The sequence below is a fragment of the Pristis pectinata genome, chromosome 14 (assembly GCF_009764475.1).
Source record: "Pristis pectinata isolate sPriPec2 chromosome 14, sPriPec2.1.pri, whole genome shotgun sequence".
Taxonomy (NCBI): Eukaryota; Metazoa; Chordata; class Chondrichthyes; order Rhinopristiformes; family Pristidae; genus Pristis; species Pristis pectinata.
This window is the reverse complement of record NC_067418.1, coordinates 31760199-31787009: the sequence shown is the minus strand read 5'-3', so window position 1 is coordinate 31787009 and position 26811 is coordinate 31760199. Positions and strand designations below refer to the sequence as shown.

The window sequence follows — 26811 nt, the reverse complement described above, 5'->3', positions numbered from 1 at the left end:
TCGGTGGAAATGGAAGAATGACCCAGGGGTTTGCAGAGCGAATTCTCCCTTTAGAATGCCGAAAGGAAATCAGATTCAGAATCAGGTTTATTATCACTGATTTGTATGTCATGAAATTTGTTGTTTTGTGCCAGCAGTGCAGTGCAAAGGCATAAAATTACCATAAATTACAAAATAAATATAGTGCAAAAAGAAAAGGAATAATGAAGTGTTCATGGACCATTCAGAAATCTGACGGCGGAGGGGAAGAAGCTGTTCCTAAATCATTGAGTGTGGGTCTTCAGGCTCCTGTACATGTCCCCGATATTAGTAACGAAAAGGGGGCATATCCCGGATGGTGAGAGTGGTGGATGACACTGCCTTAAGGCACCGCCTCTTGAAGGTGTCCTCGATGGTGGGGAGAGTTGTGCCCGTGATGGAGCTGGCTGAGTCTACAATCCTCTGCAGCCTCTTGTGATCCTATGCATTGGAGCCTTCATACCAGGCTGTGATGCAACCACTCAGAATGCTCTCCACGGTACATTTATAGAAAGTCTTTGGAGACATACCGAATCTCCTCAACCTCCTAACGAAGTAGAGCCATTCGCATGCCTTCTTCGTGATTGCATCAACATCAATGTGTTGGGCCCAGGATAGATCCTCTGAGATGCTGACATGCAGAAACTTGAAGCTGCTCACCTTCCCCACCCACCCGCACCCCCCGACCCCTCAGTGAGGACTGGTATGTGTTCTCCATATGCTATGACTGGCAGTGGAAATTACAGAGCATATATGTGGAGACCGGCCAGGTGGAAAGTGAGGAGAGGGAATATCCTATCCTTGCTGTGGCTGAGGAGGAAGTGAGAGCAGAAATGCAAGAAAAAGAGGTGCGGTTGAAAGACCTGTTGACTGTAATGGAAAAGGAGTCACAGTTAAGGAAAACATGAGAGATCTCAGAAGCAATGGTATGGAAAGTCTCACATTCAGATATGACAGAGGCTGAGAAACAGAATAGAATGGTGTTCTTACAGAAATCGGGGTGGAAAAAGGTGTAGTCATGACATCTGTGAGAATCTCTGGGCTTGTTGGGGATATTGATTGCTAAACTCTCTCCCCAAGATGGGGAGGGAGAGGTCAGGGGAGGGAAGAGTCAGTTACAGACTTGTGAAAGAGAGCAGAGTACAAATTGACAGCAAAGGGCCCCATGTCTAAGGAAGGATGTGCTGACATTGGAGAGGATCCAGAGGCTTACGAGAATGAGAGAATGATCCTGAGAATGAAAGGGTTAACATACGAGGAGCGTTTGATGGCTCTGGGCCTGTACTCACTGGAGTTTGAGGGGGGATTTCATTGAAACCAACCGAATATTGAAAGGTGTAGATAGAGTGGATGTGGAGAGGATGTTTCCAATTGTGGAAGAGTCTAGGACCAGAGGGCACAGCCTCAGAATAAAAAGGCATACCTTTAGAATAGGGATGAGGAGGAATTTCTTTAGCCAGAGGGTGGTGAATCTGTGGAGGCCAAGTCATTCGGTATATTTAAAGTAGTTGATAGGTTCTTGATTAGTAAGGGTGTCATGATCGAATGGCGGAGCAGCCTCGATGGGTCGAATGGCCTAATTCTGCTCCTATGTCTTATGGTCAAAGACAATCAAATGCGAGTTCTGAGGGACACCAGAGTGGAGCCTAAATAAGACTGAAGCAAATACTCTGCCATGTATCCGATAACGAGATACATAGGCATAGCACGTGTCCATCAAGTTCCCATAACTATACCTTTGATTTGGAAGATACAAAACCAAAAGGAGGAGTCCAAGAGGAACAGAAACCATGGAGATGGAAGAAAGGGCTCCGTCTAGGGTGAAGAGTCCTGGCCAAAGAAATGAGCATGAAGGTGAGGGAAGAAGAAATCAACATCAGACCTGCCTTAGAATTCATTAAAGTGGAAAGTAGGGAGATAAAGCTAAGGCGCGAGGTGAGCACCAGTCATTCCGAATGAATTTGGAAAAGATCGCCCTCGGTCTGGGTGAGGAAGCGACTCCAAAGGATAGTGAGGGGTAGAGGGAAGATCCGGGCGTATTGCAATTTAAAACCTGCTCGACCAGTCAAGCATCTCCAGCCCCACTTGAGGCCTAAAAGTCCCACATTGGCCACCTCAGAACTAGTGTGGAAGTCATCCTCTAGCCCCAGCGACCGCCTAAGTATTAGGAAGAATTGCCTGACTAGTTGGAACAATTAACATTAAGGTCAGATCCAGTGTGGATCGAGAATTCCTCTTAGCAGATAGCTACCAGTTTATGTTCAGCATTTGTTACAAGTTTTAATGCTTTGGTTCAGATTTACTGTTATATTCCCGTTTCTCCCCCTGTGGTCCACACGCAGGTGGTGTAATTTAAAGTGAAATGAATGTAATGTCATACAATTTGTGGATTATTCCAAATATTTAACTCGCACATCCCAGATGTCTATGAATGCAGACATATCCGAATGTGAGAAGCCTAATTCATACATAGAGTCCAATAAATTCGTTAAATGTAGAATTATCCTGAAATTATTTAAAGTTAACATTTTTAATCTCAGGAAACTCTTGATGATGGAATGACCAAAGCTGCAAATGTATCAGTGAATTCGTTTCCTGAACTACTCGAATCAACCCTGTACATTAATTTCAGCTTGGCGAGAACGACCAATGTAACTAACAGACGCGATTTCGGACACGCCATAAATTTTGTGTTGGGTGGGGTGGAAATCAAAGCATTGTAGATGTTGGAAATATCATATAACACGATGGAAGCCCAAGCCGTTGTGTAACACAATAGCAATTGGAAACTGTCATGCTGCTGGGCTGATTTGCTACGTTTCAAGGAGGTGCGATCGGAATTCCTGCCATTGTTTAGGCAGGACGCTGCATTTCATAGGACGTCAAACAATTCGCGCACCGCAAGGGCAGGTTTCCTGCGTGACCACGGCATTCGTGCAGAATCCTGAGTGTTCCGAGAGAACGCTGCCAGACTGTCTCGGGGTTCGATCGGAACGTAGTCCTATTGTTCTCGCCGAACGCCCGGCTACTCGGGATTCCATCCTCCCTTCTTCTGTCGCTTCGACTGATAGCCGTGTTCACTCGCCACTTATCCGAGCTCGACCACGCAGCAAAACCTCCTCCTGTCCAGCGCGGTCATTTAAAGGGCCCCCTGCATCAAGCACTCGAGCCTCGACTTGATTCCCGGAAGTGACGGCCCCTCTGTGGCTACTGGAGATCGCTGGAAGATGGCGGCTGGATACAATGCTGCGCTGTGAGGTGAGTGAGGAGGCGCGCTGCACAGCTTCCAATTTTGATTCTTCCAGCTAAGTGTCTCTGACGGTGAGAGGTCCGCCTGTGAGGTTTAATGGAGTTGGAAGTATAGGGGTTGGGAGGTGGATGAACTTTTAGTTTACTGTCTACTTGCAAATGTATGAAATAATGTGAAGTTCTGGGGCTGTTGTAGCGGCTATAGGACTGGGTCAGAGCTAACAGTTTAGAGCGCTAAAGGAGATAATTATAGAAACTAGTTTTGTTCATAACAATAAGTGTCCTGGAAAATGGAAAACACTGGCGCACCTCTTGTGTTTGTATCTTTCTAACGGTTTGCTTTCCGTGGGCTTTAGGTCGGCAAGAAACTTTTTGGTTCTGAAGTCACTGTTTTTAAATGGTGCAGTTGAGTTTATCTTAATTTATGGTTTGTGCTGAGGGACTGTATTTAACCCTTTTCTCAGATAGATTTTGTAGCATACCCAAAATACCATTTATTTTCTTGCTGCCAGTGTTAGAGGGACAATGTTTAAAATGTTTTCCCAAATGTCCTGGAAGAGAAAAGATATCAGCATTTAGTCTTGATGTTTCAGTTCAACTTCTGATGTTTTGATGTATGTCCAATAAAAAGCTTTACAAAATTTCAGGATGTTTTGAAAATGGGCATGTTTCTCCCAGCTTTTAGAGATTTTTAAATTGTTAGTGTTTTTGCCAGCTACTGCCTGATGTTCTGAAAATCTAATTTCAAGATGGATTGAGTTAAATCTACCTCTTATGTTTTGAATTCTCAGTTATTGGTAACTATGATATATTATGTCTATCATAACTATTTTTTTTGAAACTACTTGCTCCTAAATCTGGTCTGTTGGCCATTGTATAAAGACTTACTTTAATGGATTGTGTAAATTCTCAAAGAGAAATCTGGTACCAAAAAGTTTTGATGAATTTAGGGCAGGGGTTTCCTGAATGGTTAAGATTTACATCCTTTTTATTCACAGAGTAAAAGTTTAAACCATCAGCGTGATTGACTTCTGGACTAAAAAAGCTTCTTGGTTTTAATGTTTTTGTTTGTTTGGGCATCTTAATGGTGAATAAAAAGGATGGTTTGTTATCCTATGTATTTTATAACCATTCATTCTTGGGCTGATCCTGTTCTAATTGTTTTCAGTCTGATCTGAAGCACACTGCTGCGTTGGCTCTTTTCAAATCATTAATTTTGACACTTTGTATTTCATTATGTTCAGCCTATTGAAATCCTTGAATTGCCTGCACTGCCCTTCACAGATGTTTCCCTTCCTTCAGTTGAGAATTCTGTTACATCTAAAGGAATAAAAGTTCTGTGCTTTGGGTTTTATGAACTTGAGCAAATTTTGAAATGCATTCACTATTTTGGAAAGACAGTGGTTATTTTTGCCAATGATGGGTCAATTTCATTAAGAAATATCTGGTGCTTGGAACTTTAGACTATGGTCATACACGTCCTAGACAAGGGATAAATGCTGATTTTTTTTTCTATTGAAATGTTCTATTCAACATTAAAATGTGAAATAGAAACAGAAAAGTTAACATGCATTTAACATTAGGCTTATCAGCATTTGATGGGGGTGTGCTGAAATTTAGAGCATCCCCAGTGGATGAACTACTGCTACCAATATCACAAATGGAAAGAGGGACAAAGACTAGTTATCTAGTTGGAAGAGTCTGTGCAATAATTCAAGGAAGAGGATTTTAAACTCACATCATGTTTCATAAAATTTATACTGATAAATATAGTTATAACAGACGATTCAAAAATCATGCCTTCTCTAATGGTGGGGGTAAGAATAATGTTTTAAGAAGAAACCCAAGATTCTAGTAATTAAGCTTCTTTTAGGTATCATTCCTAGAATGTTACAGCAACACAGAAATGGGCCATTCAGTATATGAAATCTGAGCCTGTGATTTGCTTCATCTAAACTGGTCTATTCTTGTACTCTTGTTCATCCTATACCCAGTAATATTTCCTTCAACTTTTATTCAACAACTCCTTTGAATTCTGCTTTGCTTTGATAGATTTCTTTTGGCTCATGACAAAGGTATATTGCAGTCACCCTCATCAAATTGACTTCCAATCTTTAGTTCTTTGGTTATTTCACATTTGAGCTCTGCTGAACTGGCTACATATTTAAATTTCTTTGAATAAAATTAGACACATGCAGTTGCTGTCTGCTGAAATGTACCTACTGAATCTGCAGCTGTAGACTGACTCTTTTGTGCTGAGCCAAAGCTTACGGCATTGATGACTCACTGCAGATTTCTTGCAGCAAACTGTGACCCAGATGTGAGCAGATTGGAAAGGCATGGTAAAATTGGGTCATGCCGTGAGTTTTGGTGAGTTCTAGCAAGTTTTGTAGTTGAGTTTCAATGAGTTTGCGACCTGTCCCCAGTGTTGGAAAGGATGAGCTTGGCCTCGTTGCTGCAAAATGTCCCATTTAATTGGTTTTTGCCACACTGCCTGTCCTCAGCAGAAAAGTTCCTTTTGAAAAACACCTATGACCATGTCGATCAGGCAGTAGTCAGCATGGAATACACTGCAGGCCCTGTGGGAGAACACAATAGATCTTGTGGGATGGTTTGCCGAGCAGACTGTTAAAATTATTTAGCAGAATGCCTCCTCATCAGAACTTGCCAACAGGCACCAAGACCTTGCAAGGTTGGTGGTGAGAGGGTCTCTTCCCCCATCAGATCCATCCGTTATGGTTGGAGTCTCACTCCCAATGCATGCTGCCTTGGAGATGGCTACAATGGGGAAGATACAGGTCCACCTATTTGAGGACTGCATTTGCAAAACAAGTCTGGGAAAGGATGCATAATGGAGGACTCTCTGATCTATTGGAATTGATTTATTATTGTCACTTGTACTGAGGTACGGTGAAAAACTCGTCTTGCGTACGATTCATACAGATCAGTTCATTACACAGTGCACTGAGGTCATACAAGGTAAAACAATACAGAATGTCCCAGCTACAGAGAGTGCAGTGCAGGTAGACAATATGGTGCAAGGTCATAACAAGGTAGATTGACGTCAAGAATCCATTTTGTCGTACTAGGGAACTGTTCGATAGTCTTATAACAGCAGGATAGAAGCCCTCCTTGAGCCTGGAGGTATGTGCTTTCGGCATTTTGTATATTCTGCCCGATGGGAGAGGGCAGAAGAGAGAATATCTGGGGTAGTTGGGGTCTTTGGTTGTGCTGGCTGCTTTACTGAGGCAACAAGAAGTATAGACAGAGTCCATGGAGGTGAGGCTGGTTTCCGTGATGCACTGGGCTGTGTCCACGACTCTCTGCGGTTTCTTGTGGTCCCGGGCAGAGCAATTGCCAAACCAAGCCATGATGCATCCAGATAGGATGCTTTCTATGGTGCATTGATATAAGTTGGTGAGTATCAAAGAGGACGTGCCAAATTTCTTTAGCCTCCTGAGGAAGTAGAAGTGCTGGTGAGCTTTCTTGGCCGTGGCTATGTAGTTGGACTAAGACAGGCTATTGGTGATATTCTCTTTTAGAAACTTGAGGCTCTCAACCCTCGACCTCAGCACAGTTGATGTAGACAGGTGCATGTGCACCACCTCCTTCCTGAAGTCGATGACCAGCTCTTTTGTTTTGCTGACAGTGAGCGAAAGGTTGTTGTCATGACACCACGTCACTTAGCTCTCTATCTCCTTCCTGTACTCTGACTCACTGTTGTTTGAGACATGGCCCACCACTGTGATATCATCTGCAAACTGGCCACACAGTCATGAGTGTATAGGGAGTAGAGTAGGGGCCTGAGGATGCAGCCTTGTGGAGCACCAGTGTTGAGAATAATCATGGCAGAGGTGTTGCTGCCTATCCTTACTGATTATGGTCTGTTGGTCAGAAAGTCAAGTATCCAGTTGCAAAGGGAGGTGTTGAGCCCCAGATCTAGGAGTTTGGTCATGAGGTTGCTTAGAATCACAGTATTGAGGGTGGAGCTGTAGTCAATAAACAATAGTCTAATGTAGGTGTCTTTACTGTCTAGTTGCTCCAGAGATGAGTGTAGGGCCAGGGAGGTGGCATCCACTGTGGACCTGTTTCAGTGGTAGGCGAATTACATTGGGTCGACGTTTTCTGGGAGACTGGAGTTAATGCGTGCCTTGACCAGCCTCTTGAAGCACTTCATGATAGCAGATGTCAGTGCCACCGGGCGGTAGTCATTAAGGCACGTTACCTTGTTTTTCTTTGGTACTGGGATGATAGTAGTCTTCTTAAAGCAGGTGGGAAACACGGCCCAGTCTCCACAGGAGTGTTCCCAGGGGCACATACTGAGATGAACAGATGTGCTTTGGTCTGCCTGAAACTTGTTGATTTTTCCAGTATAAATGGGATGTCTGTAAGTGAATGCTGCTGCCTGGCTCATTCCAGCCTTGCATGTACATGCTGAGCAATTCACGGCTTTGAGGGGAAGGACTGTGATCCAAGGCCCTGTCACCAACGAGAAGCTGCTCCTGTCTAATAGCCTCACGATATTTTAAGATTGTACTGTTCAAAGAAACCTTGTGAGTGACATTGGTGCTTGGTACACAGAGCTGATTGATGTGACAGCGCAATGAATGTACAGCCTGGATGACACAATGAATGTATAGAACTTAATCAATGAGTTCAAACTAAAAGGGGCCCTGAAGTGTCCTTGACAAGTAAGATGAAGGAGAATACTAAGGCATTTTGTATGTCTATTGGGAGCAAGAGTGTAGCTAGAGAAAAGGTACGTCTACTCAAGGACAAAGGAGGAAATTTGTGCATGGACCCTGAGAAAGTGGGTGAGGTTGTAAATGAGTACTTCATATCAGTATTCACTAAGGAGAAGGATGTGGTTGATGCTGAGATAAGGGAGGGATATGTTGATACTCCAGGACATGTCAATATTAAGAAGGAGCATGTGATGGGGGTCCCGAAAAAAACATTTAAGATGGATGTTCTCCACTCCATCCACCACACTTCCACACTCCCTCCCTGCCCCCCACTCACCTTCCAGGGCTTAATGGAATCTGTCCCAGGACACTGAGGGAGGAAATTACTAGGGCCTTGACAGATCTTTGTATCCTCTTTAGCCATGAGTGAGGTCACAGGTGACTGAAGAATAGCCAGTCTTATTCCTTTAAGAAAGGCAACAGGGTAATCCAGGAGATTAAGCTGATGAGCCTTGTGTCAGTGGTAGGCAAATTATTGGAGAAGATTCTCAGGGATGGGAATTATTAGCATTTCAAAAAGCATCCACTTGTTAGGGATAGTCAGCGTGGCTTTGTGCAGGGGGAGGTCCTGTCTCTCAAACTTGATTGAGTTTTTTTGAGGTGGTGATGAAGGTGATCCATGAGTGCAGGGGTGGATGTTGTTTACATGGGCTTTAGTAAAGCATTTGACAAGGACCTTCATGGTATGCTGATCCAGAGGATTAAGTCACATGGGATCGATGGTAAGTTGCATATGAAATTGGCTTGGTCATGGAAGACAAAAGGTTCTGATGGAGAGGTGTTTTTCTGATTGAGAGGTCTGTGACTTGTGGTGTTCTGCAAGGATCAGTACTGGGATCTCTGTAGATTGTAGTACGATAATAATTTCAGATAAAAATGCAGGTGGTCTGATTAGTAAGTTTGCAGATGACATGATGTGAAAATTAGAGTTGTGGATAGTGAGGAAGGTAGTCAAAGGATAGAGATCGGTTAGAAGTGTGGGCAAAGAAATAGCAGATGGCGTTTAATCCAAACAAGTGTGAGGTGATGCATTTTGGGAGGTCAAATGCAAGGGTATTGATAGAGAGGAAATGGCAGAACTCTTGGAAGCATTGATGTACAGAGGATCTTGAGATGCAAATCCATAGCTCCCTGAAAGGCAACATAACTGGATAGGGTGCAGAAGAGGTTTGCCTGGCTTGGAGTGTATTGGTGATAAGGAAAATTTGGATAAACTTGGATTGTTTTCTATCGAGTGTCGGAGGCTGAGGGGAGACCTGGTAGAAGTTCACAAAATTATTATGAGAGGCATAGATAATTTTCTTCCAGGGTGTAAATGTCAAATATTAGAGGGCATAGGTTTAAGGCGAGAGGGAAAAAGCTTAAAGGAGATTTGCTAGGCAAGTCTTTCTTGGACAGAGATTGGTAGGTGCCTGGCATGCACAGCCAGCTGAGGTGGTAGAAACAGATATGATGGCAACATTTAAGAGGGATTTACATGAACAAGCAGGGAATAGAGGGATACAGACAATGTGTATGCAAATAGAACTAGATTGGCATTGTGGTTAGTGCAGACATGGTGGGCCAAAGAGCTTGTTCCTGTGCTGTAATGTTCTGTTTTCAAGCTATGTGCTGTTTTGATTAACTTGTGTATTTTTTTAAGTTTATTTTTGAAATAAAAACAAGTTACAGTTAACTGCATAAGATAACAATCACTGGTCTTTGGTTGTATGAAAGCAGCTCTGGTATTTAAGTACTTGCAGATACATTGAATACCAGAACGTGACCTGTTCCATATCCAGGAGCTTTCAACTTGTGCATTCTAATTATTTGTGAATTATCTAATAAAATTGTGAGCACATTGGCAGTGAGCAGGCATGAGAGGTTTTAAGGAACTTTTTCCAAGAATTTTATCCCATATTTGCCATTGACTGTTACATTAGCTTGTTGAGCAATGTAAAGCTCCTGGCAATATACAGTGGAGTCAGTACACTTGAATGCCACTTTTTAAAATAAAATCTCAATTTAAACGTATGGAATTTAAGCTAGTTTAGGATGCATCCCATTGTGGTGAAGTTAACATGATTAGAGAAATTTTTTGTTGTATATTGTTTCTCTTTGAAAGCATTGTCCAGTGTTTGAAGTTAAAATTTATGCAAGGCCCTACATTTTGAGGTGGTTCCCCATGTATTGTTTTGAGATGAAAGAACGTCTGTTCTGCTCAGCTGTGCTGACTTGTATATTACCACTACTATATTCTTTATGACATCTTATATATTTAAGTTTTGATATTTAGTCCCTAACCCACAGAATGTTAACTGTAGGGACACTTTTACAGTAGCACTATGTTTGGCTAGGTTAAAAGATTGTTCTCCCTGGTGCAGAATACATCAAAGTTTAGTATTTGAATTTTAGAACTCTAAAGTCTGCAAAGCAGTGCATCAGATACATTATTGTGTAATCATTTAAGAGTGTGTGGAAAGACTCTCAATCTCTCTCTCGTCCAGAATGAGTTGTGTAAAGTTAGATCTCCCTCTACAGCTCTATATTCCTTTCTCCATCTTGTTTGTTACTTGTATTTCTCGTATACATCTTCCTCTTCAGTACTGATAGTGGTGTCTGATTTATGCATTCTGTGAATACTGAGTAATAGTTCTGCATTCCCGATCATCAGGTGTCAGCTTCTGTTTACTCTTTAATTTTTGCTGTGGTGAGTGAACTTCTCCTGGTAATGAACTGAAGTTCCTTGTAACTAAACCAGGTACACTCTGTTCCTATTTGCCACATCAGCCGTCTTTGTACCCTTATCTAACTGAACACTTAAATTTAAATATTGATTATTTTAAACTTAAAAAGTTTCCCTTCACCAATAGAAAAGTATTAATTGTCCATTGTTAAACAGATATCTTTATACTTGATCATTACTGAAAGGCCTTTTTTTAATGCTGTTTTTACAGGTTTTGCTGCCTTATTTTCCTGTTTAATTGTTGAAACTAAATGTTTTTGGCCTTTTTAAATACTTGGTTGTTATGTGTATGCCCCTAAGGGTTCCTACTCTCGAAGTGACACGGTGTGTGTGTAGAATATGTGTGAAGCAGGTAATATCTGGAAAATGTACAGCTTATTTGAGATTCTTCTCTGTATGCAAAATATTCTCATGGAGTAATGCCACACTGAATTACTTATATGACATTGAACATTCAAGATTTAGTTATTTGTTAGAAAGCATCCAGAAATGATACATTTTCTTCTTGTAGTGGTTTTCATTATTGGTACTTTAAACACAAGATTCTCGTAATTAAATTTAGTTATCTACTTGTGAAGAAGGCAGTGCAGTTTAGATCCTATTTCACTCTCCCACAGGTTTTCTTCTTGGTTTTCTCTCCTTGGGATCAATATTGATTTAAGATGATTTTGAAGCTCTTGATTGTCACCTTTTAGTTAGACGAATGCCTGTCTCCTCTGGTTGCTGTACTAGTTCATAAAATAAGAATATTAAAACACTATTGGAATGCAAGTAGTGTGGTAACATTCCTCTTCTATTTAATTGATGGTTGTAAACAGTTTAAAATGGACAGGAAAGTACCTAATCCATGAATGGTGACCAGAATTGAATTGATGTCAGGTTACGTTGGTTGGGCAAGATCTATCTTGTTTTTGTCCTGTTTATTTCCATTTGTCAGTGTGGCAGCAATATCGAGTATACTTTGTAAGGTAATCATGATGAAGAATTAAGAGATTTGTATGGAATTGTGTGCCACAGAATTTTGTTGGAGTAGAATCCATACTTTTTGAGGTTTTCTCTTGACATTTTATTTTATGGTAAATGCCTAGTTCTTGTGCTAAAGTAGCTTGAACTAAATAACTGAAGCAAGGGAGAAACAATTTTGCATTAATAGGAGTAGACTGTGGTTGTTGAAGAATAGAATGTACATGGAGGGAGTAACATGAAGTTAGACTGGGTAGATTTTAGGAAAAACATTGAATAGGTTATTGCTGCACTAACAGATTCTGTTCTGATTTCCAATTTCCTTGGAAATGTCTTTTTTTCACTTTGCTTATTTTTGTGGTAACTGTTCTCTACTTGTGCTGGTTACCCTCTGACACGAAAGAAAATGGAAATCTTGAGGTTTTGTGATGTTATTGTCCAAACTACCACATACCTTTTAAAATATGTTTTGTGTATTTAAAACTGTGTCCTTAAGTTTGAATTTGGTGATTTCAGCTTCCAAGACCATAGCCATGCTAAGGTGGTCAGTCAGTTGTAGAGACGTGTTCTTGGCATCATATCCAGAAATGATGCATTTTCTTTTAGTTATGTTGCTGACCATTTCTGCACACCCCCACCACCATGGTGGTTCCAGAAAGTAACTGCAGAGCAGGGTGACATCAGTGTTTCTTGAGGTATGGTCAGCATTTATTGTCCATTTGATATCCTGAGAAGGTAAGATCTTTGTTTATTGGCAGACTCCAGGAATTTAACTCATGGCAATGTGGGAACAAGAGCTTCTGGACCATGATGGCTGTGTGACTTGAGGTGATTGGTGTATCCCTATTACAGGTTATAAAGATGCCAATTTGGCCCAGCAATTCGGAGCTTTCATTTCACATGATTGGGGAAACTGAAATCCATGTTGCATGGCGTAATTATGATGCATCATTTCTTGAAGAAGTAGGAGCCCATTAGCCTTTAAGGTAGCACTTGCCAGTTAATGATGTATCTTCTACTGCTAGCCAATGCATATAACTACACTATAGGCTTATACACACTAAATCAGTGCAGGTCAGTTGTAAGCTTGCATATTAGTTACAACCAGAAAGTCAATTTATAAATTCAGTGATATTTCAAGAACTTATACACAATAAAACACTTTGAATTGCAGGTTCCTTATTCTTGCGGTATCATCTTTTCTTCCTATTCGTCTCGTCCTGAATCATCCAGTGAATAGTGTCCCTGATCTACATTGATTACCTACTGGTTAACATCTTAGCAGGCACTCTTGGTGAACCCTGCATATCCATTACATTTGTTGTATTTTTTCCTATTCCATAAAACCATTTCGTGCTGTAAGTACTCATGTTTATATGCTTATTTTAATGTTCATTCTCTCCACAGCTTCCCCTTTTGAAGTTTTGAATTGCAGATCTTTATTCTGCTTCCCTTCTGGAGACTTCTCCTTTGACTTCACCTTTCCAAAATGCCTCCGAACTGATTTTTACTTTGTTTGTGTAACCACATATTGGCAGTACTGTGATCCATCATCTAGTGCCAGCTCTCCCATTGATTTGATTGTGAATCAAATTGCTAGGCATTGGCATTTTGGCACTTTTTCCTTCAGTCTGAGAACACACAATCAAGAGTTCCCTGAGCAACGCATACATGATTGACCGATGTCACTTGTTAGACTTCCCTTCCTACCTCCATTGCTTTTTTTTGTTTTCACAATAACTTGTCACTACATTTCATTCTCTGGTTCCAGAGTATAGACTTTCCAGTCCTGAGTCTCTGGTAACATTTCCAACAATCCAATGCTAGTTTTAGATCACTCTTTCCCCCATGACGTGGTTTCCTTTAGGTTCCATGGTATTTTCTTTCAACTGATGCTGTTTATGTTCTTTTCTGATGGGCCTTGTGGCTACAGCATTCTATGTATCTTCATCTACAGATTCATGTAGGAAATGTGTGTCACTGTTGTCTTGCTCCCAGTCAAGAATAGTGGTGTCTCTTGGTACCTTTGCTTGTATCATCTTGTTCCCAGCCTGGTATTACAGTCAGTGCTTTAATCAGTGACATTCCATTATAATCACACTTGTGTGTTGTATCTGTGTTGGAACTCACTACCTCATCTGCAATAAGTATCTTCAAATTTTGCTGTGCTTCCTTGTCCTTCACCTTGAATATAGTTGTGCTGTCCTCAAAATGAACACCCAACTTGGGTTATTTCAATGTGGATTCAACAGCCACTATATTCTTAATTTCAACAAATGTAGCCTGTGATCCTGTGTCAACTTGAAGCAGGAATTCTAAAAATCTGTAGTATCCTCTCTCCATGATGTTCTGTGGTCTCTTTCTGTTCCGTGGCTGTGTCAGCTTTCTTGTCAGTCACGCAACTTGAATCGTCATCTTGAGCAGGTCTGTTTCAGTCATTGCATTTCCTGTTTGGTGAGACAATTTAAGATCCTTCTCTAAATGATTTTTTTATATATTGATATTTGTTCTGTCACTGTCCATCTGGTGTAGTGCTTCTCATGGCATCTGTGCTGCTACTTGCCTTCACTTGCAGCCATTCTCTGATGCAGAGTCATAGCTGAACTTCTGATCTACCCAGACACTTTGACTTCACTTTCTCCATGGTCTGCTTGAGTGTCTCTCTTTTGTCTTCCTTGTGCCAAATCAAAGGCTAAATGAGTGATTCTGGAGGGAAAGGGCTGTCATTTTACTATTTTGTGCTTCCATTCCATTAAGCATTTGATGAAAGACAATGATATCTCTAAGTGTTTTAATCAAAACCTTTTGCCCAACTTTTTTTAAACTAGTGTAGACTGTTACAGTTATTGGAAGTTGATCACTGCGATTATCTTAATCTATAGTGCACCTTATTTTTCCCATAATTTCGCACTTCTCCAAGGAACGTGCATTATTGGATGTAACTTTCCATTAGTGCGATTTGTCCATGGTGATCCCTGTGAGTGCCTCATCCCATTATTGAGCAATCTGCTGCAGTATTCACCATTTATAATCTGACCACTTTATTTTCATTGTACTTATGAACTCCATAGTCCTTTTACCATGTTAAAATTCATCTCTATCATGGTAAAGGACTATAGAGTTCACAAATGCCAGTGGTATTTGGAGCACCAACCTGGGTACAGATTTTGGCTCCGGGCAAATATGGGCAGTCATTCTGTGTCAGCTTCTACAGACTCAGTGTCCAATTTTATTACAATTATGACAGTGGGTTACTGTAATTGGGCAGCTTGGTTTCCCTGACATTGATAGTGGGACCTGTCTTTTGCATTTGTGATTGCTCTGCCCCTGTAGTTCCTGTGGTTAGCTGCTTTCCGCTCCCTAAGAAGTCCTTTAATACCCACATAACCATGATGGAGAAGGTGTGCTGGCAATGTCTTAAGGACCCTGTAGTTTTATCCCATAATCCTGCATCTCTTTAAGCTGAGTGAACTATCACGTTTCTCAGTACCATGTTCATTAAAATCACAGTTCTTGTTCCTTCTCAGTAATAAGTTCTTTGAGTTTTGCCTGGTTACTTTAAGCCATACAGTATCTTGTCCTTGAACACTCGAAGTTGTGCTATCTTCCTAACTATCTCAGACTGATAATACAATCCCCAAATGCCACCACCTAATATCTGGTTGCAAGTGCCAAACTCGTAACTCCGATGTATTTTGCATCATGCTGGATTGAAGTCTGCTTTCTGCTTCAATATTCTCATCAAATGTAATGTCCATTGCACTCCATAGTGCCAACAGATTTGCTAGTGTCTCACAATTGTCAAAGTTCACTGCTACAGATGGTTTTTATTTCTGCTCTGAAATGGCCACATTAATGTAGTCATTTATAGCCTCTAGAACATTGTTTTACAATGTCCAAATGTTCCAGGGAAGTACTAAATTCCCCTTGCAGTTGGTTGCATTTCCTGAGTCTTCCAATATAAGCCACTTGAACCATTTCTACTATCTTATCTACTGTCTTAAGCTTGAGCTTCCCTTTGCTTGTGCTAATTTTATTTTGCTTTCAAGGAATGTCTTTTTTGCCCCACATTTGCAAACTTGCCCAGACTTTGCAAACTTGCCCAGTCTTTCTTTCCACAGCTAGGGACTTGCATCATGTCCTATCCTCATTGTTAGTGCAGTGTATTTGGGTTTTTCTGAACTGGTCTCTCAAAATGCACATCACTGACGTCAAATGAGTTAGCTATCGAGCTTCAAATAGACATCACCTTTTAGTTTATTTATGGCGGTTGACTTTCACCTGAATTGCAAACATCATTCAAGCATGTTACGAGGTGTAACCAAGTGATATTGTCTAATAAGATGGTCATAATAAAGGTACCACTTTCGTTAGCAGCTAATAGGCATGCATCCAATACACTTTATTCTTTATTGAGTCATGAAATGGCAGGAAAGGTGAACTGAACAAATCCTCATGATCTGGACTGAGCCTCTGCCACTTTTGAAATCTACAGGAATCAATTGTTTGTCCCTCATTCAAATCACTGTACTCTTAAACATTAACCAATTTGGATAAAATACTTTTCAGTTAAGCTTTTTGCAGAAAACATTAAAATCAAAAGCATCCAAAGCATTTGATGTGAAAAAGGCCAAAGTATTCTGAGTTGTGATGCCGGGTTGGGAGAAAGCCTACCTTTTTCACTAACCTCATTGCCACTGCAACAACATCATGGAAGCAATAATTGTATGTATGATTTATGAACTATGTAATTTGACCAATGGAAGTGTGTAGTTTGGAACTTGAGTGCAAGTCCAAAGACTCTTCACCAAATAAATTTAATTTGTTTTAATCTCTTCAAATCCTTATTTTCTGCAACTACTTTTATACTTGCACCACTGTAGTTTTGATTCTTCCCGTTCTCTAATCATTTATCCACACTGAATGACTTGTAGCCTATTCCTGCTAATTTGCAACTCGTACGGTACATATTTAGCACATGGCCCAAAGAGCCGTAGGTTTGGTTTTCAAAAGGCCTTGGACAAGGTGGTGCACAAATACCAAAATATTGAAAAGTTTGTTAATATGGATTGGAAACTGGCTGTCATATTAAAAAGAGTTGTGATAAATGGGTCTTTTTTAGGCTGGAACTAGTGAAGTACCCCAGGGGTCGGTTCATAGCCCTCAATTATTTACTATTTAGGATAATAACCTGGAGGAAGGAATAAAATGTCAAGTTTCCAAATTTGCTAATGACACAAAAACAGGTGGAAGGGCATGTTGTGATGAGGAAACTTGTGATTTTTGTTTTGCAATGGGATATAGATAGATTTGAGTGAATGGATGAAAACCTGGCAAATAGGATTTAATGCAAAAAACAAACTGCTGAAGAACTCAACAGATCAGGTCATTAATCTGAACTAATGTTGTGAAGTATGAGGTCATGCAGTTTGGTAGGAGGACCCAAAAAGTAGATTATTATCTAAATGGAGAGAGACTGCAAATGAGTAAAGCTTGGAGGGATCCAGATCTTCTAGTGCCTGAATGACAAAAAAATTTAACAGGCAGGTCCAACAAGTGGTCAGGAAGGCAAATGGCATTTTGGCCTTTATTGCAAAGGGGTTGAGTTTAAGAATGGGGAGGATTTGTTAAAATTGTACAAGGTGTTGGTGAGGCCACACCTGGAATAGTGTGTACAGTTTTGGTTGCCCCAACACACAGGATATAGTGGCATTGGAGATGGTCCCAAAGGAGATTCACCAGGCTCATTCCTGGGATGAAAGGGTTGCCCTATCGAGAAGCCAGACTGTTTGGGTCTGTACTCCTTGGAGTTTAGAAGAATGAGTGGTGACTTTATTCAAACAAGATCCTAATGAAGCTTAATGGGGTAGACATTGAAATGTTTTCACTTTGGAGCTTTTCTTCTTTTCCTTTCCTAGCGCTCTCATTTTCTATTTGTTGTCATTGTTTGTTGATTTTTTTCTTCATCTTGTTTTCCTATGTGGTTCCTATCCGGACATGAACTTAAATAGGAGGCAATTAGGGATTAATTTGATTCTAAACTTATAAGATGGGAGTACTTGCATGGGGTTCTGGATAAGTTTGTCCCATTGAGGCAGGGTGAGGATGGCAGAGTGAAGGAACCGTGGTTGATGAGATGTAGAATATCTTTTGAAGAGAAAGAAGCTTACCCAAGGTTTAGAAAGCATAGATCAGACAGTGTTCTGGAGAGTTGCAAGGTAGCCAGGGGAGACCTTAAGAGTTAGAAGGGGGCATGAGAAGGCCTTGGCAAGTAGGATGAAGGAAAACCTCAAGGCATTCTACATGCATGTGAAGAATAGGAGGATGACTAGAGTGAGGGTAGGACCGATCAGGGATAAGGGAGGAAATGTACCTGGATCCAGAAGAGGTAGGGGAGGTCCTTAATGAATACTTCAGTATTTGCCAGTGAGAGAGACCTTGATGGTTGTGAGGATGGCGTACAACAGGCTGAATACACTAGGGTATGTCAACGTGAGGAAAGAGGATGTGCTGGAACTTACAAAAAACATTAGGATAGATGAGTCACCGGGGCTGGACAGGATATATCCAAGGTTATTATGGGAAGCGAGGGAAGAGATTGCTGCGCCTTTGGCGATGATCTTTGCATCCTCACTGGCCACAGGAGTAGTGCTAGATGATTGGAGGGTGGCAAATGTTGTTCCTTTGTTTAAGGAAGGGAGTAGGGATAACCCTGGGAATTACAGGCCAGTGAGACTTTCTTCATTGGTGGGAAAATTACTGAAGAAGATTCTTAGAGACAGTATTTATGGGCATTTGGAGAAGCACAGGCTGATTAGGGACAGTCAGCATGGCTTTGAGGGGTAGGTCATGCCTCACGAGCCTGATTAAATTCTTTGAGGATGTGACAAAGCACGTTGAATGTAGAGCAGTGGATGTGGTGTACATCGATTTAAGTAAGGCATTTGATAAGGTTCCTCATGGAAGGCTCATTCAGAAAATCGGGAGGCATGGAATCCCCAGGGAAACTTGGCTATGTGGATTCAGAATTGGCTCGCCCATAGGAGACACAGTGGTGGTAGACGGAGCATATTCTACCTGGAGGTCGGTGACCAGTGGTGTTCCACAGACTTGGATGAAGATGTGGAAGGGTGGGTTCAGTAAGTTTGCTGATGACGAAGGTTGGTGGTGTTGTGGATAGTGTAGAAGGTTGCTTTAGATTACAACAGGACATTGAGAGGATGCAGAGCTGGGCTGAGAAGTGGCAGATGGCGTTCAACCCAGAAAAGTGTGAAGTGATACACTTTGGAAGATCGATTTGAAGGCAGAATACAAGGTTAATTGCAGGGCTCTTAACAGTATGGAGGAACAGAGGGATCTTGTGGTCCACATCCATAGATCCCTCAAGGTTTCTATGCAGGTCGATAGGGTTGTTAAGAAGGCGTATGGTATGTTGGCCTTCGTTAGTCAGGGTATTGAGTTCAAGAGCCACGAGGTAATGCTGCAGCTCTGTAGAACTCTGGTTAGACCACACTTGGAGTATTGTGTTCAGATCTGGTTGCTTCATTAGAGAGGGTGCAGAGGAGATTTACCAGGATGCTGCCTGGGTTGGAGAGCCTGTCTTACGAGGATAGGCTTTTCTCTTTGGAGAGAAGGAGGATGAGAGGTGACTTGATAGAGGTGTACAAGATGATAGGAGGCATAGATCAAGTGGACAGTCAGAGACTTTTTCCCAGGATGAAAATGGCTAACACAAGGGGGCATGATTTTAAGGTGATTGGCAGAAAGTATAAGGGGGATGTCAGAGGTAAGTTTTTTTTTAGAGTGGTGGGTGCGTGGAACGCACTGCCGGCAGAGGTTGTGTGGGCAGATACATTAGTGACATTTAAGAGACTCTTAGATGGCCCCCTCCATTTTTCTAACATTCATGTGGCTATGTGGGAGGGAAGGGTTAGGTAGATAATAGAGCAGGATGAAATGTCGGTACAATGCCATGGGCCGAAGGACCAGTACTGCTGTAATGTTCTATGCATTCAATAATTTAGTCTGAGTAAATAACAATCTACAAAATGATCCCATTTGGGGCAAAGCTGTCGTTGTTGATGAGAAATGGCCTTAAATGCTGACATTTTTACCATGCACGCTATTGAATTGCTTCAACCCTGTTGGGATCAATAGCTCCCATCACACAGACCCCCTGTTTCAACAGTTTCTATTTTGTTTCTTTCTGAGAACTGCACATTGTTCAGTTTATTTATCTGACGCTTGTTATCCTGCAAACTATAAAGAACCTTTCTCGTACCGCTGTTCAAAGATAAAGCGTTCATCAAAGCTTGACGTGCTCAAGGAGGTGGACTGATGCTACCATGGTGATATTGTAGTTTGCAGATGTCTCTTGTTGATATTCTTGTTGCCTAGATGCACCCAAGTATGAAAACCTGCTTTAGATTGTAGAATTATATTTGCAGCCTACTGCTGTAAAGTTCCCACAGTGAATGCTTTCTTGGACTTCAGCATACGAGAATAAATGTCTTTTCAGTCTTTTGGCAGCGACATTACAGTTTTTTTATTTGGCCTTGCATCTTATCAAGTAGCTCAGTGCCAGCACAGTTCCAGTTCCTAATGCTGAATGAGCAGCCTTGAGGGATAGTGATCACCATTGTACATGTCAGTACCTGCAGAATTGTGAACTGTGCCTTGCCTACTCAGAACTTGAGTAGGAGTACTGCAACATTAATCATCTGTGTTAACCCATCATACTTGGAACAGTTGAATTGTAGTTTTAAAAAGGCAAACAATTGGAATGAAGCTGAAAATCTTCATCAAAAAAGACAATGACCAAGATGGCCTTAACATCGATTTCTCAAACTTCCAGTAACCCCACCCCTTGTCTTCCCTTATTCCTATGGCTCCCTTCCCCCACCCTGATGACCTGTCCATCTCTCCTCCCCTCCCCCATCCTTTATTCTATGCTCCACTGCCCTCTCCTGCTGGATTCCTCCTCCTCCAGCCCTCAGCCTCTTCTACCTGTCACCTCTCAGGTTATTACATCTTCTCTCCATCCCCCACCCACTACCTTCCCCACTCACCTGACCCCGCCTATCCCCTGCCTGCGTGTACCCCCCCCCCCCCCCATCACCTGATTCTGGCTTCTGCCCTCTTCCTTTCCAGTCCTGATGAAGGACCTCGGCCCAAAACGTCAACTCTTTATTTCCCTCCATGAATGCTGCCTGACATGCTGAGTTCCTCGAACATTTTTTTTGTGTGTGGCTCCAGATTCCAGCATCTGCAGAATTTCTTGTGTCTCTGAACCACTAGGTATTATTTTGGTTTATAAGTGTTTTTTCTTTAAACTGAAAACCTTTCGTCTTTTTTCACTTTTTACTTGGAAGGTAATTGTCAAAAGTCTGAAATAAAAGTAGAAAAAGCAAGGAAAACTCAGAAGCCTAATCACCTGTGGAGAGAACAGACTTCAGAGCAACAAGTGAGATTATAACAAAAATGCATGCGTAACTCCTATGCCCATAGCTGCTATCCTTCTTGCCCATGTATTTTCCTGTTTCTTTTTTCACTTCGTCCCACTTTGGATTACAGAAGAAAACCTGCAAGCACAATCGCAACTTGTGCTTTTCATGAAAGCAGTTGCAACTACATCCAAAATCCCATCAACTGTATCAAAGTGGCAGGTAGAAACTGAAGGGCTCTAATAAAAGGTCAATCTTTTGAGAACTTTTGCAGAGAATTCCAATTATGATTTGGTATTATTAATGCATCATGGCTGGTAACTCTAAAATGTAAAGCAGAGCAATATTATTTAAACTGAATCAATGATTTTGCTAATCTTCATGCAGAGAAAGCAGCATTGAACTTGTTTGGAAGCGATGCAAGTCTTACTCCAAGTTCTGCTTCTTAGATGTTTATGCAGCAAGCACAGGGCAGTGCGAAGTGGGATGATGGCCACACTTTATGAATTGGCTGCCAGATGTGTTTTCATCTACTTTTGAATCTTGTAGATCTGAGTTTATTTTTAGGTTCGAACTACAGGGATAAAAGTGGGAAGGGAAATGGTTCTCAATGTGTATTGGTATCTCCTTGGAAACAATGCTATAACTATTCTTGTATTTAACTGGAATTTAATTGTACAAGAATTACTGAAAATGTACAGAGCAACTGGAATTTCTAAAATTATACTGGCAACTCCCATTTGTACTTCCTTTCCTGACTGCTCCACTCTCCGCCTCTGTATGGTTTGACTGTTTTATAATATTCGGTCTCTGATCTGCAATTTTGCCCAAATAAGTATTTCAAAAACCAAATATAACTTTTTTTTTTGTTGGGCCCAGCAGAAATTCTGTATCCTTGTCCCTTCCCCCAAATGAGTTTTCAATCCCACGTCCTTTCCATTATTCAGTAAAATGATCAACCTAAAATGTTAACTTTGCATCCCCTCATGGAGGCTCCCTGAATCACTACGCATTCCTAGTATTTTTTTTTGTTTTTGGCTTTTGTGTAGATTTTTGCTTTCCATCATTTCTTGCTTTATTCATGTAAAATCAAAACCTCTGTGGACCCCCACCCCAACACTGCTTCAGTCAATCTGCTGCAGAAGCCATCATAAAATATTGGAGCAGAATTTGGCCATTCAGCCAATCGAGTCTGCTCTGCCATTTAATCGTAGATGATTTTTTTTCAATCCCACACTCCTGCCTTCTTCCCTTAATCCCTTTACCAGTCAAGAACCTATCAATCTCTGCCTTGGGTACACCCAATGACTTGGCCTGCACAGCCCTCTGTGGCACCTAATTCCAGAGATTCACAACCATCTGGCTGAAGAAATTCCTGCTCATCTCAGTTTTAAAGGGACATCCCTTTTATTCTGAGGCTGTGCCCTCAGATTCTAGACTCTCCTACTAATGGAAACATCGTCCTCATGTCCACTTCATCCAGTCCTTTTAGTATTCGGTAGATTTCAATGAAATGCCCCCCCCTCCCCCGCACCCCTTCATTCATTACTTTGTCATCTCCACACTTGTTTGTTCTAATGTTGCCTCAGTCTTACTTCCATCCTGTACTCTCCATAAGTTTCAGTTTTTTTGAAATTGTCCATACTTTGGCTTGCTGCTTGTATCCTTGATGATCAATGCTGCTTAAATTCTCCTAAGGACTTGGGTTTTAATGGTATATGAATGCCTTGTGACCTTGCCACCTCTCCTCTTGCTCTACTCTGTAATTTATTCTGTCATATCAAAGAATCCTGGAAACATAAAGCACAGAAATGAGCCATTCTGGCCCACTTTGTCCAGGCTGATTGCAATGTCCATATCCCTCTACTTTCCTATTCAAGCACCTGTCCAAATACCTTTTTTAAACCTTGTAATCGTATCTGCCTCCACTATCTCCTCTGGCAGCTCATTCCAAATATTCACCACACTCTGTAAGGAAAAATGCAGTCAGATACCCTGTAAATTTCTCTCCTCTCACCTTAAACCTATGCTGTCTAGTTCTAGACTTCCCTGCCCTGGAAAAAAGATTGTAACTATCTAACCTAATCTATGCCCCTAGTCATTTTTGAGATTTTGATTGAGTAATAAATGACCAGACTAGTAGAAGAATACCTTTTGAATCGTGCTGTGGGATCCTTGCAGTCACTGAGGGCATCTGGGGATTTAGTGTGACGTCTAAAAGATGACACCATAACCAGCAATGTAGTGTTTCATCAGTACTGAACAAAGTGTTTTCATGCCTCTGAATTCCTCAAAGGTATGCAAATTAATAATGGGGAAAATGTTATTCAGAGATTACTGCATTTCCTTTTCCTCCCTTAGTTCGAATACATTCTCCTAATCACAAAACCTCCCTGTTCTGCCCAAATCTCTTGAATGTGTTGTTGCCAGCAGGAACTGTCTGCCCTTATTTCTCTGACATGAAGTACTCCAATCTGTTCACTTACCAAGAAACCGTGGGGCCTAGAATATATTTTTTATTCTTTATGACTATATATGTCATGATTGTCCTCCCGATCTCTTTGTATTATGTGTATAATTACTGATGTTATATGTATTAATCTGTATTAATTTGAAAATTAATAAAAAGATTGAAAAAGAATTACTCCAATCTTTCATTTAATTCTGGACTTGCCCCGAGGATGTATCCAATCATTTCTCATGTGCATGCTATTTGTCCACACTTCCCAAATTCTTAGAACTTTCTTCAGCTTCTGCATTTCTATGCTCTTCCAATTCTAGGCTGTTGTGCAATCCTGATTCTAATCTACCCTTGTTCTTGAATATTGGCCGTGCTTCTGACCCCTACCCACACCTTTAAATTGTCTTTCGCTTTTTAACATGCTCTTTGAATCTGAACTGTTAATAGACCTTGTGTAATTTGTGCTCGCTCATATTGCTTCCTGCATCAAATTAGTTGTGATACTCATATTAACAACATTGGAATGTGGCATTCCATTGCTGTCATTTTATTGAGAAAGTCCCCTCCCACTGAGCCTACAGATATGTGATCCCATATAAATTTTGTGGCAGAATATTTCCACGCAGTGGGGAAGTCCTTGTCTCTTCCTAGGGTGAGTTGAGTAGCATGTGTCTTGTTTGAGGAGCTAGTAATTCCTCTTCAGATATTGCAATACAAATCATACGAAATAAAAGCAGGGATAGGCCACTCGGCCCCTTCGAGCCTGCTCTGCCATTCAATAACATGGCTGTTCTAACCTGGAAGTTGCCTTCCAAGCCATATGCCATCCTGACTTGGAAATATATCCCAGTTCCTTCAGTCGCTGGGTCAAAATCCTGGGACTCTTCCTTGTGGTATTATGGGTATACTTACACCTGAAGGACTGCAGTAGTTCAAGAAGGCAGCTCACCACCACTCTCAATGGCAATAAGAAATGGGCAATTAAATGCTGGCTCAGCCTGCAAAGCCACCTCCCTTGAAAATTCCAGGGGATTGGTCAGACTTCGGTCCTTTTAGTTGCCCATTACTTTTTTTCCTCATTTTAAATTCCTCACTCTGTATTCTTTCCTTGGATACCCACCATTTTTGCTTCTGAAGTGAAGAAAGAAAATAGCCAATCATTAAACACTTTTCTATTTGCTATTTAATGACTTTGTCAGGTTCTAAAGAACAAACTTTTTTTAGCTTGTTTATTTGAAATCCTTGGAAAATCTCTTGCAATTAGTTTTGATGCTCCTTGCTAACTCCCATGGTCCATCTGATCTATCCAAATCAATTTTTTTTTAGCTATTCCATGGTTCCTAAAATTCCCCCATCTTCCAACTTCATATTATTCCTACTTTAGCCAACTCTCCATTAATTGTCTTTCATTTTAGTTTCTAGTTTGCAACTTAAATTTGTTCAAAGTATGGAAACCTGATTTACTTTCCCTAATAAATCTGTAGAAATTGCTCATCATTTTTGGCTTATTACACATGGTGAAGTCTAATGTAACCTGATCTGTAGTTGGGTCCACAGTGCATTGTTCCTGGGGAACTCTTTAATACAAACCATGAACTTATCCTTAAAACTATCTTTTGGATATTTTAATTTGTCCAGTTTATATGAAAATTAAATATCCTCCAATAACTGTTCAATCTTTGCTGGTCCCCATTATTTCTTCAGTGTGTGTTCAATAGGGAATTTGGATATTTAAAAGCGAGAGGACAAAGAAACTGCATCATGTAATGAGAAGCAGAATGTCACAGGAAGGGACAGAGGAAAATGGCAAGCCAAAATTCAAGATTATTTTTCTGAATGTATCATGCATTAATGAACACCTGGGTAGGTCAACATCATGCAGATACTTATAAACTAGCAGTACTTCAGTGGTTTAATCTGCTCGCTTAAACACAAGTACATCTTGTCATACCCAAGTTTTGGACTCTCATAATCCAAGGTGTCTTCCTCATTCCTTCTGCCAAAGTGTTTCACAATACTTCTCTTCCACATATTTAAGCAGCCAAGCTGATTGGAAATGGTGGAAGTCATTGACCAGAAGTATTAACTTTCTTTCTCCACAGATGTCCCTGACACCTGGAATATTGAGTTTTTATTAGATTTTCAGCATTGGCAGTTTTTGTTTTTTGATTTACGAAATGCCTGTTTGGTCCTTGTATTGCTGTACTGCACTTTATCTGGACCACCTTTTGAGCCTGTGTTGTTTCATGAAAATTGATCAATAGTAAACTGTTTACATGATGTGTTTTGGAATTTAATTCTGGGTTTGACTTGATTTAATTCTACATGAAATTAGACTTGGAATATATACTTGGTTGAACCTAAAGTTTCTGTATATCAGTTGTTCCTGTGGATCTTGGGGAGTGGAAAGCAGATGAAACAGAAGTTTTCTTCCCCACTTTCTCTCCCCCCTCCCCCCCCCCCCCCTAACTGTTGAAGTAAACAATGAAAAGTGTTCAGTCTTTATATCTTATTTTAAGCAATGAATATTTTTTTTTCATGACACTTGCATGTCTCTGATATAAAATAGAGCACAAATAAATGAGCAGGTTAAATGCTTTTTTGTTTTTGCTGTGCTTTTGGGTTTACAGGAACTATTATTAGCATAGCATGTCCTCAGGAACTGAGAGTCTGTGAACTTGTGAGATAAAACAATTGCCTGTTTAGTTCTTGACCATGCCGAACAAATGAGGAACGCCTATGGTTTTTAAAAGAAACAAATGTTCTACATGAACTTCAGTTTTCCTTGTTGTCAGTGAATAGTTCTCGTTATGCTTTGTAATGCTTAATCATCTTACTTTAATTGTTTTAAAGCTAAAGTAGACTTGGTTGTGAATTTCAAAGCTTTTTAAATCAGTGGGTATTAGCTTTCAACAAAGTATACATTATTAACCTGACAATCTGATTTTTAGGCACTATATTTAAAGAGCAAATAATCTGCATCACTTGGGTAAAAATCTCTCAGAACATGAGTGAAAAATGGAGGCAATTGATGGAATATGTTGATGGGAATGGCAGAGCAAGAGAACAAAAGCTAATTCACTTCAGAATCAGACTTGGTATCACTGACTTGGATGACCTGAAATGTGTTGTTTTGCAGCAGTAGTGTGACAACATAAAGATTACTAGAAATTACACAATAGTACAAAAAAAATGAGTATTCATGGA

The 26811-nt window shown here is 40.7% G+C and overlaps 1 protein-coding gene across 1 annotated transcript in view; it reads left to right on the top strand.

The window, feature by feature from the left end:
- The first annotated feature begins 1974 nt into the window (after positions 1-1974).
- The window catches only part of pik3c2a (phosphatidylinositol-4-phosphate 3-kinase, catalytic subunit type 2 alpha), a 109581-nt gene continuing 84744 nt past the window's right edge, over positions 1975-26811 (top strand). The window contains 1 exon segment of the mRNA XM_052029684.1: positions 1975-3276. The gene's annotated coding sequence lies outside the window, so the exon portion shown is untranslated.